The following is a 15887-nucleotide window of genomic DNA, read 5'->3' as shown; positions in this document are numbered from 1 at the left end:
ACAGCAAATGGGAACTGCGGGGGAGGCCTGCACCGGCGGCATCTAAGCTACACGGGGCTGGGGGAGCACTGGGGAGCTACAGGGGTGGTCCTCCGCCACCCATGGCAGCCGGGCTGCTGCAGTGCCCCAGTGTCACAGAATGTGTGACTTCCAAGCCCTCCGTGACATAATCGTAGCCTTAACTATCAGTCCTTCAGTAGTGAGTCACCAGCTGCCAAGTTTAGACTAATCTTAATGTTGAAAAGTTTGAATAGGTGTTTTGGCATTTGGCTTTAAAAATAATGTTTTGGATTTTTGAGTGTGTTCTCCTCTGTGGCATTTTGGAGTAGCACAGCTGCGCAGCGCCGCAGATAGGTATTTTCTGTAACTTTACATAGTGTGGCTGTTTAACTATGGAATTGCACAACACAGCTTTGTACAGTTTCACAGTGCTACCAAAATGTACCTTCCTTTTCTGTCTTCTAAAATACCCTAGAATATTAAATTTAAAAAAAAAAAGAAAATATTTTTTCAGACTGTACGTTTGAAAACAAAAAAGGTAGGAAACGTGAATGTGTTCCAGTAATTTCACCATGGCCACCTTAAGTATATATAAGCATTTTGTTTACTGTGAAGGTTGCTGAACGTTTAACTCAGAGTTATTTACAATGTGACCAACTCAACTTTGCTACTAAAGACTTAAAGCTTTTCATTTCTTGACATTTTGGTATCCAGATTTACAGCCTTAATGTTGATTTAATGTGAATTTTTCCCTTTAGTTTAGCTTAAGATTTAAACAGAAATGATGGAATTGCATGTGGCATATGCCATCTGGCTGGAAAAGTTTCCTGTTTATTTTTCCTCTGGATTATTAATTAATACTGGTTTAATTTGAGTTGATTATCTAGATAGGTTCAATACATCAGTCTCTTTTCTACATATAGTTAAATTTGTTTTCCCCCCTTCCTCAGAAAAATTACTCCTTTTATTATGCAGAATATGAACTATTGCTTCCCAAGATTTAGTCAGAATTGTGAATGTTCTCTATATCAGGCCTTCAAGATTATATCCCAGAGAGATCATAGGATTCTGACCTTTCAGGTAAAAGGTTAGTGCTGCAGTGTACTGTGCGTGCAATTTAAACACCACCAAAACTTGGTACTTATAAAGTAAGGAAAGTGGAAATCTGGCACTGGTATCCCTAGAAAGAGGGAGCACTTTTAACTTCAAGTTCTGTAAAAGCAACTGTCTGCTTGTGTGACTTCAACTACAAGATTGTTCTTTGTAGCTCAGACACTTGACATTTGAGAGATACAGTACTTAGAAGATTATAAAATACCTTCAGTTTTCAATTTCTGTATTAATATTTGTCAAAAGTTAAAGGTCAGTATTGAAGGTGATAATCCTACATACCATATACATTAATGTATTCATCAAAAAGGGAATATTTTAATCTCATTTGTGTAAAAAAGATGGTTTAATTTTTTTAATGGTTTTAATCTTCAAAAGATATGGCCATAGTTTGTAATACGGTTTTATTATGATGCCATTGTCAGGTTAGCCACCACCTAGTCTGAGATATAGTTTCAGCTATGATGGGGGGTTTTTCCACCTCCTTAGGAATAAACATTAACTATGTCCTTAAATTCCCTACAATATATATGCAGTAGCAGGTACTTCATTGTGGTGTTTAAATTCATCAACAGTAGAAAAGACAAATCTTTTGGCAATAGCTGTTAAATGTTAGCTGACTGTATTTTTATCTGAGGATATATTTATGCATTCTGAAGGGATTTCTCTTTATAAATCATAATCAGAAGGAAATAAGTATGTGAAACTCCTTCCTAGAATACTGAAGTTGTAGAGGATTTTTTGAATAGGAAGATATTCGTAGTAGTTATGGATTGTGTATGCCAAAGGCCAAAATTTCACATCCCCCTGCTGAGCAAATCATTATCATAAGAAGAAAATGTGGGGCTTTTAAACTCCGCTGGTGGTTTCAGCAGAGTTTATAAACTCCATACATTTCACAATTTTGGTTCAATGACCTTGCCTTCATCTTTGCCAGTGGAATGAATAAGCTCTCCAGCCCAGTAGGTTTGGATTTTTCATCAGTTCTGTTTGAAATAAATGTGGAGAAATAAAATACCAAATTTTCGGTTTATCTAATATTCAGGTTTAAGTTTAAACACACAAAATCGGGGAGCAAAAGGATTATAGTTCTGGCAGTATGTAAATTCCCACCCTTAATGTTATAAAGTATAAGATTTTTTTTTTCTGTATTTTCATGTCTATAGTTTTGCATCTTGATAGGTATTTATAGGTATGTTTTAGAAGGTAGGTCTGATTAGAATCCCAGCAATATAATATAGTACAACACTTCGTTGTGTTAGTTTCTGGGTAAAGCATGTTACAAGCATATTTGATGCATTTCTTTCCTCCCAGGCTTAATGAAGTTTCTGTTCCAATTAATAATGGGAGAGTAGTTGTTTCATCAGGCATGTCTCTTTGCAGGCTTAGTTTCTTTCCAGTCTAGATCACAGAGCTTTAGGTGGAAGGTCACCATGTATACCTTACCTATGGAATCCAACACTTCAAAGCTTCTTCATATTGTATACAGTTCAAGGAGCGAAAGAGACCTGTGTGCTAAATCTGATACACTGCTCCTTCACAACCTTGTGATTGTTAGGGCACAGGTGAAGCACAGAGATTGGGACTTCCTGCAGATGGAAGAGCATCTCTTTTCAAGTTGCTGGACCCTTCATTTGTTGCAATTGATACCATCACTTAACTCAGCAATCATGGTGTGCTACCCACAATCCAGGCTGGTGTAAGAGATAAAATATCCAATTTCAGCATCTCTCAGCAGAAATACTGTGCTACTGTTTCTCCTGGTGCAGGGCTTTCATAGAGCAAGGAGGGAACTCTTGAGGGCTGGGAATTCAGGACTAGCACTTTTTTCAACTTAAACACTCAAAAGAGCTAGTAATTTCTGCAAAGGTAGAATGAATAAGTGATGCAGTCCAAAAAAAATCTGCTTGCCAATGACCATTATGTACAGTTGTATAGCATCGGACATTTATAGAAAGAGAACGAGGATGTCATCTCAGTAAAACTCAACGTCTTTCTACTAAGTGCAAGATACTATAATTGACAAGTAAAAGACAAAGTTCAACTAATTTGAATCAATTAATTGTATCTATTTAAAAGTGTAATTTTGTTTGGATCCAACCCTGCTCAGCTGTTTTGGAGCTCGTACAGTGGCACAGAAGCCATGTTTGTTTTCTAGTTTGAAAAGAGTTCAGTTGGTGTCTCTTCCCGTATTTCCTTTATTTTCTGATGCTTATGTTCTTGACATACATTACCAGAAGGATCTTAACCTTTTTCTACCTAGCATGATGCAAATTAGCTGCTTGTTCGTTATATAGCAGTTGCTCAGCTTTAATTGTAACATGTTAATAGTAAATGTCTCTTGATTTTGAAACACTTCTCATTTAAGTCCTGTGGGCGGACAATTAAGATTGTCCTAACCTCTTCTCAATTACCAGTGCAGTTTTTGATGCTGGAGGTTATCCATAGGTTATATGGAGGGTAGGATAATCTTGTGATTAAGGAATAGGTCTGGAGTCAAGACACCTGGGTTCTGTTCCTAGCTCTCACGGATTTCCTGTGTGACCTTGAGAAAGTTACTTCATCTCTTTTGGCTTTTATTAGCCCATCTTGTAAAGTAAGGATAATATTTTACTAAATAATTATTTAGCAAGGCATGCATTAATATTTTCAAGTGATTTGAATAATGGTTGCTGTTATTAAAGCACTTGCAGTGACAGCAATAGTTAGATTACAAAAGAACCCCCCCAAGACTTGCTTTTGTTAGGAGTCTGCCAGTGTTGCCATTATAAACCCCGTATTTTAGAAGGTTGAAACTTAGCAATAAAAATGTGCTTTGCATGGAAATTTGGTAACTAAGGTTTCCACTCAAAATTTTTTCTCTACATTCAGGTGTTTATAAGATTAAAGGAAGGCAAAACAAATAATATTGCGCGGTTTAGAGGTAACTGACATTCTAGAATTGTCTTTAAAGAAAATAACACAAAGCTTGTTTTGTTTATAATAAATATTGTGGGAAACCCATTGTACAGCAAACAGCCAGAACCCAGATTGAACCAACCCACAAGGGCTCACTGATGCCAAATGCATCTAGAATTGAATAGCTGCTGCTTTCTCAATCATCGTCCCTTAAAAGGAGTTGTTTATGAGTTGGCAGTATTGGCATGTACACCAGCATAAGAAAATTTGAGGAGGGGACAGAATTCTGCATACTTGAAGTTGATCAGTATTGTTGTCTTGGTGAGCAAAGGGTTAATAATGTTTGTCAGTAATTGCTTCACAATTCCATCACTTCCTGTAAACACTGAGAATGGGCAAAGGTCAGATCTTCAAGGGACAGATCTCAAGGAATGCAGAAGACATCCTTCACAAGATTAAATAGAAGCAGCCCATTGTGAGCCGACAGTTCTCAGAATCTAAAAGCCTGGAGATGATCTAGGTTATCCATAAAACACAAAGCAAATTCGTCATAATAATCTGTTGAAGGAACACACTACTTACAGATGTTTATGGCTAAGGATAGGAAATGTCTCTTGGCCTTGGTCATATAATCTTCTATATGCTTGAAGATGATCAAACCACCAGTGTCCTAGATGTATCCCTCCATCTGCATCCCAGCTGCTTCCACTCCTGCAGATCACCATTAACCTATGGGTGTCTCTGGGTATAAGAAGATAATGTGTTTGTAAATAAGGAGACGTCGAGCCCCCAGGGCAGCGATAACAGCTGTTGCTAAGCTGCTCCACCCCCTGGCTTCAAGCCTTGTTAGGTGTGCCTCATGACCATTGAAATGCAGGGGTGACGGACAACCCAGCCAGCACGGATGACATGGACACCAAATATCAAACAAGACTCTCAAGAGAGCAGAGTCAGAAAGGTCAGTTCTGTGGGGCCTCTCCTCACCACCTGGATGAAATCCAAAGTCAGTTACATTCAGGAGAGTTGTGAATGCATCCTTCTGAACAGATTCCATGTTCACATTGATATCTCAGGGGACAGTATTCCACAACGACTCGAACACTGGTACGAGCACCTACTCAGAGGGCTAAGTTCTGAAACTCTTCATATAACCTCATGATTTATATATAAGCAGGACCATAAATTTTGGCTCTACCTAAGAGCACAGGTAAGAATCGTTTGCTTGAATAAATGAATTTCCACCATTCGTGGTCCTTTGAATAACTTCCCATTTCTTCATTCTGTATAAAGTTGGTGACAAGAACAAGCTATGCCTATAGTGTCTGTCATCCACCCAATGAATGTTCAAGGCAACACTCTGTGATAGAATCATGAAGAGTGCTGGACAAATTCAGAATAGATCTGACACTGACCAACCAAAACATCATACAAGAGGAATCTGAGTTATCTGTTAATGGTCTATGTGGGGGCGATGGAATTTACCTTGAGATGCTGTGGTATCTTAAGGTATGTCTGCATTGCAATTAAAACCCTGCAGTTGGTCCATGCCATTTCACTTGGACTTGCAGGGCTCAGGCTAAAGGGCTTTTTAATTGCAAGGTGGGAGGATCCCAGAGCTTGGGTTGCAGCCCAAGCCTGAGCGTCTACACCACAATTAAACAGCCCCTTAGCCTGAGACCCGCAAGCCCAAGTCAGCTGGCATGGACCAGCTCCGGGTGTCTAATTGAAGTGTAGGCATATCCTCAGAACATCTGAGACTTACCTCTCCTTAGAGAATCACACTACTTGCTCATTTTCCTCATCTGCCCAAATCACTTGTCACTCTTGATCACACTACATGGAGCATTCAACACATAATGGCAAACAAGGCAAACACAAAAATGCTTCAATGTAATATAGAATAAGACAAGTCTCCAAACTCAACTCTAGGAGTTGATTTATATGACATTAAGGATCTGAACTAAATCATATACATGGTAGTAATTCAGAGTGAAGGGCTGGAATTTTGTCCTTATTCATCTCTCTGATGCTAAGTATCACAGGCTCTCCAAAATGTGGCTGATCTTCACTGCTCATGCTTGTTGCGATATCTCAGTACAGTAGGGTGAGTTAGGGATGGATTTGTTTCCTGTTGGTGAAGAAAGGAACATCATTTCCTGATCATGATGCAGTGAATTTAGTTTCTTGGTTAGTGAGATTTTAAACTAATTTAACTGATACAATCTTTAACCTCCAACTTCTCCTGCCGACGCTCAGATTTCCAGGGGCCGAGTGGTCTCATACCAGTGCTGTAAAAATTTATCTTTGGGGCAGGAGACTTTTGGAAAACAACCTACTAAGATAAAAACTTGCACACTTCATTGTTTACTTTCATGAGTCCTTTCAGATGTTCAGAAATCACAGGTCAATTGGAAATGAGATCTTAAATAGAAGTGCCTTAGTGTTCCCTCCATATGAAATAATTTGCCTAGGGGTTTTCCTCCACAAAAGTCACTGAAGACAGTCATTCTAATGTATATACTTCAGTTGCAAGACTATTTTTCCTCTCACAAATCTGCCAATAAGGTAACATTATACTTCCGTGTTTAAACGATCCTTGTGTTCTAAACTTGACTCCATGTCTTTTGCTCGAGGCGTGCAAGAATATCTCAAAAGCTACAGCCACAGAAGTAGGGAGATTTGTGTTGTCAAAGAGAAATACTTGTTTTTCTTATTTAATTGAAATTGCCATTAGAGGAAGAAAAGGCCGTCAGTAACTTGGGCATTCAGTGGGGCATTCTGTACATGACAGGATAGCTTTGTGATTTATAGGCTCTAGGCATGAGACTGGAAAAATGGTAGATGCAATGGAAAAAGAATACTCCTGAGGCTCTTTCATCTCCATCAAGCTCAGAGCTCTCTTTTAATTTCTTCAAGTGCAGCAGGTTAATTTAAACCCTCTACAGCTTGAGTGTGGAACCTCATTCAGCTAAACAATGAGCATCTGCCCAGTACCTGATTCCATTACAGATTTGACCTACACCCAACTTAAAAATTTGTTCACCTTATTTCTTTGTCTCCTTCTTATAACCCCACCCCACCCTGCAAAAAAAAAAAAAAAAAACCCTAAATGGCTACCCTGACTTTTACCAAAGGACAATTTTATCAGTTTCTTGCTTTAAGTACAGTCACCCATACCTCCCTGCCTGACTTCAGCAGCAGCTGCTTTGATATCATTGCAGCATCCCTTTAACTCAAGTTTGAGGCAGAATGGGAATATAAAGAGCTTGATAGAACATTTATGGTGATCGGTGTAAAGGGACACTATAGAGCATTGGATTTCACAGTCAGAAAACCACAGCTCAGGAAAATGGGTCTGAAATATAACTATAGACGGTTTTAGTCTTGTTCTTCCCTCTTTAAATAAAAAGGTTGCTGTTTTCACCTCTTTATTTAAAACACACATACAGTAGATGAAAGTGTCTAGGTATTTTTTTTATTATTATTCTGTCCAGCAGCTTCAGATGTCTTTGGTCTTCAACACTAATAGCATAGTAAAAGTTCTGAAATGCTCTCTTTGGATTCAGCCTTCCTTGGTTCATGGTGAAGATTCCTGCTGCAGTCAAAGCTGTTGCTGTTGTTTTCGTCATCGGTCTTTTCTTTTTCTGTTGAGCCTCGTGGTGTTAATTGTGTTGCCGCTTCTGCTCTTTAATTGATCCCATTCGCAGGTTCTGCTTTTGTAATATCTGACTTCTTGCCACTTTGGAAAATCAAAAACCAAATTAATCAATCTCCTGCCTCCTGAGAATAAGACCACATTAGGGAGCTAGGCTTGACAGAAAGTCTAATTTCACTTTGAAAGCCTGTTGGAAAATTTTAACAAGAAGATGCAAGAAAAATGTAAACCAGATCAAGCCAGACTTTGGTCTGTGGAGAATAGCATCACCTGTTGAGTTTTTTTTTTTCAAGTTTTGTAAATAGGTGATTTGACAAAAATATAAAATAAATCAAAAGATAAATGGGTAGCAAAGGTCAGAATATCCTTGTTTCCATTTTAAATTGTTACATGGGAGAGACAGGATTGTGTGTGAATGGGAACTGTGGTCCAAGTAAGAAACTCCATTCTTCTTTTTTTCTCTCAACACATCCTTTGTGTTGCATATCTCTTGTCCATCCCATGTTGCCTGTCTCCCCGTGGTTGCACTCCCCCCACCCACCCATGTCTAATGTCACTAATTTTCTTCCCTCTCCCTCATTCTTGCGTTAGCATCTTCTGCTGCTCCACTTCCGTGTGCACTGCTAGCAGCGCAGTAAAGTGACTAGAATACCAATCCTTAAAGTGCTTTATGCGGGCGCTTCAGAGACTGGGGTTCCTGGTAATTTCACTGTGCTACAAACACCTGCACCAGAGGACAGTAGGCAGGGGATGGCTTTGAACTAACCTCCTCACCCTCCACAAATCCCATAGGAGGGCTATTGCATTGTCCTTGGCTGGTGAAAACTGAATTGTCTTTTTCTCCTGATCCTGGAGCACATGCAGTTCTGAATAACAGAATCCATAAAGAAATGTAATACAGAGGACTTCTTTTTAATTTTCTATTTCACAACTGTACTATACTGAGAGAGGGTCGCAGACGTGCTTAAGAATGGAAGATAACCTTGGACTGCAACTCAACCTCCAAAGTCCTAAGTGGCCTCCACAGGTGTCCCCTACACGATTGCTTAAACTAGTTTAATCTGAGGAGGATTAGTTGATTGTTGGTATCATTTATTCCTCTTAGTGCTGTTCTGTGCTTTTGGGTGAGCAGTACTCTTCACCTCTTCCTCCCAGTTTTTTCTCATATAAGTCAAGTGGTGTGAGTAGTATAAGATGACTAATAGGTACTAAAACTGTGTATAGGGGTGTGGTTGACTGTACACACACATAGTGTAAGGAATGGAGTATGTAGGGGTACAATAAAGGTGTTATCTGGATGAGTTTGGGTTTGATCTTGTTCATCGCAAGTGAGTTACACAGTTTGTGTCAAACTTAAGCCAATTCAAACATAATATTATGCCTTAGCTTATAGAAAAATGTAAGAACTTTAATAAAAATCATTAGGACCCGTTTTCCCTCTGCTTGGTAAGTCAGGGGCCTTGGTTATCAAGTGTCAATTGTACCAGGACTAAGGTGCAGCCATTAAAAATTCTAAAAATGAACTAAAATAACTAACAGAAAAAAGTTCTAGTACCTTAGGACATTTGGGGGCTGGAAGCTTTTATTGTGTGCCATATAGGAAAATGACTCTGCCCTCTTCTTTGGTGTAACGCTCCTATTATTTCATGACTGTGTAGAGCTAGAAATGGAAGTTGTGTGCCATTGTCAAGGGGAGATTCCCAAATACAATATAGGTCCTGCCTTCTGCTTCATGGATATATTATGGTGAAGAAGCTGTAAGGAGCCTCTGTGTCTCAAATCTCAAACTACTGCTTGATTAGGGCTAAAAGCTGCACCAGCCCATGTATCAGATTTCCAAGGGAGCATGGATATGGGGGCATATCCATCCACAGCCAACTAGTGTATGTTGTGGTCAGCAGCAAGTACTAGCCAGGGGTACATGGTGTTCCTTTTCAGAGGAAAAAGTGCTCTTCGGTGCATTTTACCCCTCATGCCATTTACAGATCTGCCGTAGGAGTTCTGGAGGAAAGGATGCACTGGCCAGCACACAGGGTTCCCTAGCAATGTGGACAGGACAGGATTTTGTCCTTAATGTTATTTAATATAGATATACACTCCGGAAAACGATGACCATCATCAGGGAAAGCTGCCTGTGCAGTCCATCAAAAACTGCAGAGCTAATGATGGGTTGGGCAGATAATCGTGGGAGAGTTAATTGTACGGTTCGATATGGCATCTTGTCAGTAGAGATAAGTTGTCACGTTTTCCACTTGAGCTGAAACTAAATGATTGTAAAATAAGTTATGAGTGTCCTTGGGCCTGTCTGCCAGAATGATGGCTAAGAATACATTCCTGGCCCATCAGTCTCAAGCAGCCTGCTTGATATTTATGCGAACTGAATGTTATTTTATTCCCCCTCTAGTCATGCTTGTCAGCTTCCCGAGTGAAAAGTGAAACTGCTTCTTTGACTCATACTTCAAGTATTGAAGCTCGGAGAGTCTGCAGATTGTTATTATTATTACTAGCATTATATATTTTTTTGGGTGTGCGTTGAACATTGATGCCCGATTGGGAAGAACTAATGGCTGACATTGAACATACAGGATGGCTGCAAAACAGCCCATCCCAAATCAGTGAAACGCAGCTTATGAGTTCCAGTGCCTCTGTCAAAGCTGGTTTCGATGTGGAGTAATGAGGCGCTCGCTTTTTTTAATTTGGCGTGCCTTTTTCTTTTCCTTTTTTCATATTAATAGCATTGGCACTGGTCGTCTGTTCTCACGCGTGGTAATTGATACAAAATAAAATGCATTATTTGTATTCAGTCAGGAGTAAGAAATTGCATTCAGTGGGCTGAAGCTTGAACTCATTTACAGTTTTCCGAAGCCGGGTTTTCAGGAGCCCTCTTTTCAATTTGAAGAATACCTTGTCAGGAAAGAGAAGTAGTCAAAGATGGGAAAGCACAGCGTATAAGCCTAGTACATTTTGATTGCTCATATTTTAAACCAGTAGAATGTTAAATAACTTCCATCTTCAAAAGGTGGTCTCTGAAACTAGAATATAGAGCTTTAATCCACTAATAATATAAGCTCAGCATCGGTTTACCAAAGATTCACATTTCTTTTCTGGTTGTGGAGGAGGGAATACCTCAGACTCTTCACTTCAGAGCCATTTGACTCAAGGATAGTAGGTTATTATTTGAAAAGGATTGTTGGATCATAAGGATTTACCATATTAGGGTAATTCTCCAGGTCTCATATATGAGAGAAGTTAGGTTATGCATATTTCAGGGCAAAACAATCTTTACAATCTGGGAAGGTCACGGCTGGGCTCGAGGGGGGTGGGGTTTGCAGGTATCTGGGCAGGGGGGGACGCAGCTGGGGAAGGGGGGGCGACTGAGGCTGGGCTCTGGGGGGGAAGGATTGCGGGTATCTGGGCTAGGGAGTGCCTTGCGTTTGGGCTCTTAGGGACAGGGGTTGTGGGTATCTGACCCCCCCACAGCTGGGCTCTGGGAGGAGGGGGGAGCAGAGAAACAGGAACTGGGTGGTCGTGGGGGTTTCTTTAACTCTCTACTCCTGGAGGAATTTTTGTGTGAGTCTGTATTGTTACAGATATACTTGCTGACAGGTATTTTGAAATAAATTATATAATAACACCTATTTCAATTATTTTGGTAGTCTTATTTTAATAAAATTTGCAGAATTTTGCAGAATTTTAAAATTTTTGGCGTAGAAGGCTCCCACGAGTAATTAGTACACCTGCAGAGGCATTAGAAAATATTAGCAGCCATAAGAGCATTAACCATGATTTGTACGATGAGTAAGGCTATGTTTTAGTCATGGGTATTTTTAGTAAAAGTCACAGGCAGTTAACAAAAATTCTTGGCCCATGACATGTCCATGACTTCTACTAAAAATACCTGTGTCTAAAATTTGGGCAGGGGACCACAGGCGCTCTGGGGTGGGGGTGCTCTGGGGGGGGCCGCTGGGGGAGGGGGAGAACGGGGCGCAACCCGGGACTCGTGCTGGGGCGGGGAGGGTTGGTGGGGCTGGCAGGGATTCGCTACACGGCTCCGCATCCCTGCAGCTCCTAGGCAGTGGAGGGGCACAAGCGCCGGCTCCCGCAGCTCCCATTGGCTGGGAACGGGCCTGCAGGCATGAGCAGCACGCGGCACGGAGTTTGTCTCCCCCTAACCCCTCCGCCACCTAGGAGCTGCAGGGCCATGCCAGTGGGAGCCCCCCACCCTGAGGTAAGCGACTCCCCGTACCCTCCAACCCCCTGCGCCTAGCCTTGAGCCCCCTCCCACACACCCGAACTGCTGCTGCTGACCCAGGGGCTGCCCAGCTTGGGCAGCCCCTGAGCCAGACCAGCCGCTGCAGAAGTCACGGAGGTCACGAAAAGTCACAGAATCCATGACCTCCATGACAGACGCACAGCCTTAACTATGAGTAGTCTCATTTAAACATAGGAGTTTCTTCTTTTTTGGCAATGTCATGTTTTTACGGTGTCCTAGGTACAGATCATTCCTGGCATCAAACATAGAGGAAAACATACAAAACAAGTAATGCTTTGTCTGTTTGCTTCACCAATTTGGCCTTGCATTTGTATCTTTCTGATCTTTTTGATCCATTTTATTTTTGCTGCACTTTCTCTCAGTATGGAATGGAGAGGAAAAGACAAAACACCCTTCCCCAAATGATTTTGAATCTTCTCAGGAGTAGCAACTTGTTCTAATCCAATATTTATTTTTTTATTTCTTTGCGCTTGGAGAAGTCAAGATCTTTAAAGCTGTGTCCTGCTTCAAGCACCTCTTTTTACAGTTACTTAGATCTACTGTACAGTAAATATGTACCCCATGCTTCTCTTTCAGTTTACATCATAAATTGCCTAATTTAAAAATATTCCTACAGACGTGGAAAAAGGAATAATGAGGCTTTTATAGGAATTTTTTTAAATCCCTGAAATATGCCTGTGTAATTTGCCACCCACAGCTTTCTTTCAGTGTTTTCCAACTAAGCATGCAATTAATAAACAACCATTTATTCAATAATTAAATCAGATATTTTCTTATAAGGTGTTTCTTAACCTTTTTTAAACATGAAGAAACTAGTTTGATTTTTGTGTGAAAATATGAAGCAGTATTGAAGTGTTATTGTGGCTGTGTTGGTCCTTGATTATGGGAGAGAAGGTGGGCGAGGTAATATCTTTTATTGGACCAACTTCTCTTGGTGAAAGAGACAAGCTTTTGAGTTCCACAAAGCTCTCTGGAGCTCGAAAGCTTGTCTTTTTTACCCACTGAAGCTGATCCAGTAGAAGACATTACCTTTCCTACCTTGACTCTCTCAAATCAGGTGTAAGCAGTTTTAGACACTGAGTAGAAAAGAATTCATCTTTGTTCTTCAACACACAAATTGCAGCAGTTCCATTTTCTTTAATCTTTTAGAGTATTTTTTTAATGTGTGGGACGTTATACTGAGTAAATAAAAAATAATTCTACATATTTAGCACTGTTCTTAACCAAAACATGAATTGCTATTAAACTGAAGTCCTATCTACCCTTGATCAGAGACTGAATGAAGGACTCCTAAGAAGTGTATCCTCAGTAAAAAATCACCTGCAGATTCAGAGGAAAAGTACCATAGAAGTATTTCTTTCAACACAGGATCCCATCATATAATTAAAACTGTGGTTAAATGATATTCCTGTTTCATTTTTTTAAGACTGTTGTGGAGACTGGGGGGGGAAAGCTAGCAAATATTTTAATTTGAACTTTTTCTTTGGGGTTCATATTTGGCTTTGCTTATTTTTAGATACTTTATCAAGTTTACAAGGGGGAAAAAGATATATTCTGAATTAATATTTTAGTGTTTATTGGCTAATTTCCAATATACTTTTTTCAATTTTCTTTTTGTATTGTGTCAACAAACTAACAAAATAATAGAACATTAGGTATAACAAATATATAGTCTGCCTTTTCTGTGCATTATATATCTCATGTCAATTGGTTGTTGATTATGTTGATCTATTCAATCAGAGGGCCCCAATCCTTTAATGGCGTCTTCTCATGCAGCGCCCCCATGCCTGTGCAGTGTCCCAGGATTAATTTGGACTTCAGTGGGACTGCACATAATTGAGAAGTCCTCGTTAATAGATCCAATTGCAAGTTTGTCACATGAGACTATGGCCCAGTGATAATGAATCACAGATTATATTATTTTGCTTTATTCAAGAGAAAGGAATTTTAAAATCTATTTCAATTGTTAGTATATTACTGTAAAGGATTATTAAATTATTTTTTCTGCTGGCATATTTATATATTCCATTACAAAAAATATGTTAAAAGAAGATTGAAGTTACAAAGCAAGCACTCAATAGTTAAGAAATACCAAACTTAAGGTTGCCTATGAAAATCTAGTGTCATTTAAAAATCCAAAATGACATGGCTTTGACAGTATGGCAAATCTAGGTGGTATTACTAATTCCTACAATTCCACAATTCCATTTGTGACTGGTGGGTTCCTTGCACCTTTTGCCGTGAATCAATGTTGTGGTGTTAATGTTTTTTTTTAAAAATATATGAAATACATGGTCGTGGTGATGTAATTTTATACTGTATTGCTGCCATATATATATCAAGTTGCAAAACCAGCAAATGAGAGGGACTTTCCCCTTTCTCTGTATTTGCCAACTCCTATCAGAGAAATTGGGCCTGAAGAGCTTGTATACTATAAAATAATCCACCAACAGCACATGTGCTTTAAGAATGATAGAAATTTTTAGATGAGTCATTCTGTTTCAGATCATTACCCCTCAGTACCTAAGCATGGGATACAGAATAGACATGCAGGAATAAAAGTGTATTTATGAAAGTATGAGAGATGGCATAGTTGCTATGTTTAAGTAATCGTACCTTTGGCTGAGTACAAAAGAGGTGGCTTGATTTATGTTTGTAGTGTAGCTGTGTTGTCCTGGGACAGGAAAGACAAGGTAGGTGAGGTAATACATTTTATTGGATCAATTTCTGTTTTAACAAAGCTTGGTCCAATAAAAGATATTACCTCACCCACCTTGTGTCTCATGATTTATTTAATTATGGAGGGAAAAACTACTTGCCATCATTATTGCTCAGAAAACTTTGTATATTATCCTAGAATACTAAAGTAGTGGGCAAGTAGTGAGAAACAGAACCACTAACCCAGGAACTTATCCTTGCAACAAAGCCCGTTGCCAACTGTGCCCACATATCTATTCAGGGGACACCATCAAAGGGCCTAATAATATCAGCCACACTATCAGAGGCTCGTTCACCTGCACATCCACCAATGTGATATATGCCATCATGTGCCAGCAATGCCCCTCTGTCATGTACATTGGTCAAACTGGACAATCTTTACGTAAAAGAATAAATGGACACAAATCAGATGTCAAGAATTATAACATTCATAAACCAGTCGGAGAACACTTCAATCTCTCTGGTCACGCAATCACAGACATGAAGGTCGCTATCTTACAACAAAAAAACTTCAAATCCAGACTCCAGTGAGAAACTGCTGAATTGGAATTCATTTGCAAATTGGATACTATTAATTTAGGCTTAAGTAGGGACTGGGAGTGGCTAAGTCATTATGCAAGGTAGCCTATTTCCCCTTGTTTTTTTCTACCCCCCCCTTCTTCCCCCCCCCCCCCCCGACGTTCTGCTTAAACTTGGATTTATGCTGGAAATGGCCCACCCTGATTATCATGCACATTGTAGGGAGAGTGGTCACTTTGGCTGAGCTATTACCAGCAGGAGAGTGAGTTTGTATGGGGGTGGGGGGGTGAGAAAACCTGGATTTGTGCTGGAAATGGCCCACCTTGATTATCATGCACATTGTAGGGAGAGTGGTCGCTTTGGATGAGCTATTACCAGCAGGAGAGTGAGTTTGTGTGTGTGGTTTTTGGAGGGGGGTTGGGGGGTGAGAAAACCTGGATTTGTGCTGGAAATGGCCCACCTTGATTATCATACACATTTTAAAGAGAGTGGTCACTTTGGATGGGCTATTACCAGCAGGAGAGTGAGTTTGGGGGGGGGGGCGCGGAGGGTGAGAAAACCTGGATTTGTGCTGGAAATGGCCCAACTTGATGATCACTTTAGATAAGCTATTACCAGCAGGAGAGTGGGGTGGGAGGAGGTATTGTTTCATGGTCTCTGTGTATATAATGTCTTCTGCAGTTTCCACAGTATGCATCCGATGAAGTGAGCTGT

The 15887-nt window shown here is 40.0% G+C and overlaps 1 protein-coding gene across 2 annotated transcripts in view; it reads left to right on the top strand.

Moving 5' to 3' along the window:
• Window positions 1-15887, top strand: part of AGAP1 (ArfGAP with GTPase domain, ankyrin repeat and PH domain 1) — a 696795-nt gene that overhangs the window by 514485 nt on the left and 166423 nt on the right. The gene's annotated exons all lie outside the window — the stretch shown is intronic.

This window comes from Eretmochelys imbricata, chromosome 11, assembly GCF_965152235.1.
Source record: "Eretmochelys imbricata isolate rEreImb1 chromosome 11, rEreImb1.hap1, whole genome shotgun sequence".
In the NCBI taxonomy this organism is placed as follows: Eukaryota; Metazoa; Chordata; order Testudines; family Cheloniidae; genus Eretmochelys; species Eretmochelys imbricata.
This window is presented reverse-complemented; position numbering and strand designations above follow the sequence as displayed.